General features: G+C 28.7%; 1 long non-coding RNA gene across 1 annotated transcript; it reads left to right on the top strand.

The window, feature by feature from the left end:
* On the top strand, nucleotides 1-4,367 carry LOC139506098 (uncharacterized). The gene is made up of 3 exons (XR_011659910.1): nucleotides 1-23; nucleotides 1,660-1,735; nucleotides 2,451-4,367. It is a non-coding gene; the product is annotated as an uncharacterized lncRNA (long non-coding RNA).

Below are 4,367 nucleotides of genomic sequence, written 5' to 3'. Positions count from 1 at the left end.
GATACACATACATAGAGCATTTGGTAGTGTATAATAATAAGTTAAAAAAAAATTTAATTGGATACAATAAATAACATGACTTTCAAAACGGTCATATATTCCTGACAAATGAAATTTGTCCAGACATTGTTCGTCTGGGATAAGTATGATACGGTCATCTACTTTTTAGCTTTCTTAAGAGACAGTCATTTTAAAATAATTCACCAAAAAATTTGGAAGTTCCTACATTCAGCGGTTTATATCTAATTTCTTTTTCAAAAAATGAAAGTTATTAGAAAGGTGTTAACAAATGTTTTTATAAATATGATTTGAGGAAGATTTTTAAAAGGTCATCAAAACCATGTTGTTTGATTTAGTGAGCATGTGCGCAGGTGGGAAATTTAATAATCTATTCATGCTCACCAAAAAACAATCCTGCCTTATAAATGCACATGGATTTTACGTATCCTTATCGTCCTAACCTACGCCTATATCACCCTGCTCTGTCACTCAGTAATTCTCGTATCAAGACTTCAAAACGAGACCAGGCATTATCAGCGACGTCACAATGTGAGAGGAGAAGTTATCAGCGACGTCACAATGCGAGAGGAGACGTTATCAAGCTTCCTTTCGTCAAGTGTAAAATTGTCTTGGGTGAGAGGAAAAAAAGACCATTAATAGAATGATAAACAGATAATCAGGTTTTCTACGTAAAGATATCATAAATTATCAGCCGCTCGACAAAATGTGAAACTTTTTAGCTCGTTCGCTACGCTCACTCACCAAAAAGGTTCACATTGTGGCTCGCGGCTGATATTTTACGATATCAATGTGCAGAAAACCCGATAATCTATACATATCTGGTCCATGTTTTATCATTGTCAAGTCTACATCCGGTATTTCCAAATGTGTTTTTCAAAACGAAAGTAAAGTTTTTGATATCGGTATTATATTTTACACAAATAAAGAGTCTAAGGCAGATATCTGAGTACACTGATGTTGCTCACTTCAAATGATGAACTGTCAGTTTAACACTTTACGTTTAGAACATTGAATTTATTTCAAAGTAAAGTTTTAATATCGTTTTTTCTTTAAATTGTCAATCATTGGTTTTATGATGGCCAACTAATTACCATGGTTGTCTTATGTTACTAAGTCTTAAAATCCGTATATATGGTTATAAGACTCAAATTTTCCTGCTGCTCAAAGATTTTTTGGAAGCCCTGATAAATAACAATATTTTCTAATACAAAATGTCACCATTTTCAATCTGACAACAGACTTTTATTTTAAATTAAGTTTGATGCATTATTTACATTTGAACATAAAAATTATGTTGATAGTTTGTTTTCTTTCAAGAAAAATGCTATTTCTGCATATACTGCCTCTTTGAAAGTCTTAATTTTGATTATAATTTATCTATAAATTTTTAAAAAAATTCAAACATGGTGATTGATGTTTGTAAAAAGTTTTTGTTATTGCAGTTAATCATTCACTCTTTATGTACTTTTAACTTGTTAAAGCAAACTTTAGTTTTGAAAAAAAGAATTTTACTGTTTTTTTCATTTATCTGAGTATGTCAATCAAGTTAAAGAGAGTGTATATATTGCAAATTAAAACTCTTTTTCTCTGTTCTGTATCCAATGATATAAAGATATATCTATGTGTATATTGTTTCAGAGTGTATTGAAGTTGTGAGTAGTATTTCAACCAAAAGAACATCTACCCTAACAACAGTGAAGATTAAAGCGATCAGGTACTACTGTATGTTGATGTTGAAAGAAATTTAGGATTATTTGATCTGAAAAAAAACACCTTTAAATATGAGACATATACATATTACAACTTCATTAAAATCCATTTAACTAAGGCATAGTTTCAATTCATCTTTTTAACATTTTTTCATGGAGATTTTATGTTTTATTGGCCAATGGAAAATCTGCTTAGTACTCTAGTGAAGTAAGGCAGACTGGACATGCTGCTCCAAACAGTTGCCATGATATAATCGTATCCTTATCCAACTTATTGAGTTTTTGGGGTGAATATAGGACTCACCCTGTCAGTCTGTCTGTCCATTAGAACAAAACACAAATTGTCCTATCAAATCAATGTAATTATCTGCCCTTGATTATAAAAGTGTTTTTTTTTCTAATTAAATTTAAATACGCTTGATTACACTTAATGTTTTGAAAGTTGGATCTACCTTGCAAGCTAGAGATTTTCCAGTCCAGAATGAATTATACTTGGTAGAATATTTTTAAGCCAAAAAAAGTTTGTTTTTGCGACATGTCCAAACCAGAAGATTAGGAAAAGACACCATACCAACTTGAGTTTAATATATCATTGGGAAAGCTAGTCATCTTTTGGAAATGTAATAAAAATAGTTTAAACTTTTTTTTTTCTTTCATAATGTTTATTTCAATAATTAAACCAGATTTTGTGAATTTTACATGAAGGTAATTTTATTTTAGGTTTATCAAGACTTCTTAGTGCTTGCCATACAAGTGTCAAAGAGTGAAGGGCAAGAACAATTTTAAAGAACAGAGAAGACTTGTTTTATTGCACTTAGTTTTGAGTTTTTGTTTTATATTTTTACCACTATGATAGAGTAATGTAAAATTCAGGGATTGGTTTTTTTTATATATCTGTTTTGTAATTACTCCTTTTTAGATACATTTTAGAAGTGTTTTTTTTACCTTTATCTACTGGAGTAGCATTGACAACTATTTGAAGTTTTTAGTAAGGTTACTTTCTTTGGGTTTTGTATTTCATAATATTTCATTATATTAAGGTGTCATACTTGAATACCTTGTAGTTATGAACTGTTTGCTTCTTTGATATGTGTAGTATTATTCTCCCCCCCTTATATTTGGTTTTGTAAAAAAAAATATTCCATAAGGTCTGTCAACAATGAATGGCTCTCTAAATAAAGATTAAATACGAATTTCAAAAGAAAAAAATATGTATAAAAACTCCATTCAAAAATACTTTGGAAAGTATTACACCAGTGATTCTTCTGGTATAATTCAGGTAAGCTCTAAATCTCAGTTTTCATTGGGGACTTTCTTCGTTGCATAGAGGATGCTTTATCATCTGTATTATAATATTCACAATATAATTGTTAAGGGCATACGATACAGTTACAGGGGAGGTAATGACATTGCTAACGTTAAATGTTATTTTCACGACGTCAAACTGTGACATATCGGGAAAAGATGCATTTTTTCGACTGATTTTAATCACTCAAACTGATTTAATTTGAAAACCAGTGCATGGACCCCTATTTTTTAAAACAACATACTGTTTCATTTTGCAGGGAGATTATGTGAACCAAATTTTATAAAACTGTAAATAGTGCAATTTTTTTAATGTTGATAAATATACAGCAAAAAAAATTACTTTTTTTCTCAATTCATGACCATTTGATAAATATGAGTTATTTCTGAATAAAAAATGCACAATTTTTAGGATTCTTATAAAATACAGAAATCACAAATTATTTAACAAAAAACAATTTGTGTTTATCTTTTAAAACAAAAAAGTTATGGATTTCTCTTGAAAAAGAAAATACGATCACAAATCCGAATTTTGGACAAATATACAATATTTCGACCTCATTTAACTAAAAAAAATAGCACATGAAGGTATATTTTTTATTACATATTTGATTTAATTAGGCGAAAAATAGCCTGTATGGAAATTTTCATCAAACTGTATATACGGGATCAAAACTGTATCGTATGCCCTAAAATGTTGTGAATACAGAAAGCAAACATAATGATTATGATATGCTTAAACTTCATTATAACAAATAATTTAACTTTAAATATAATGAATATTTAAACTGGAATTGACTGTTCACATGTTATGCTCGTTGATTGTTGACATTATGTGTTGAAAAAACAGTAATAAGTCAAAGGACTAAGAGTTACAAGACAGAAAGTCCAAAAGTCACAAGTAAATTTGATTGGTCTATAATAGAATAGAATGTTTATAAAAATGTCAATTGAATTAGTCTTTCTATTAAAAAAAATCTCTTGAAACCACATTGTGACCTCTTGTTATATATGTTTTAATTGGTTACATTTTTGTCTATTTTGTACCATAATGCTATGCATGAAAAATATATTAACTGTATGCAAATTTGGAAAAATTAAAAGTTTTATGATAATAAAAAGAACAAAATTAGTTAAATTTGTTTTGATTGATTTGATTTTATCCAATATGTATATTAAAAGGAAAGCTAGTTTAAACATATTTTATTGTTCAAAAATTACAAATGGATTAGACACAAGTTTTTCAACTTAGTAACGTCTTCTCCAAAAAGGAAAGCTGTTCCAATAATAGATATGGCTTTTAAATATAACTTGCATCTTAAAGAAAATAAA

Source organism: Mytilus edulis, unplaced genomic scaffold (assembly GCF_963676685.1).
Source record: "Mytilus edulis unplaced genomic scaffold, xbMytEdul2.2 SCAFFOLD_1459, whole genome shotgun sequence".
Lineage (NCBI taxonomy): Eukaryota > Metazoa > Mollusca > Bivalvia > Mytilida > Mytilidae > Mytilus > Mytilus edulis.
This window is presented reverse-complemented; position numbering and strand designations above follow the sequence as displayed.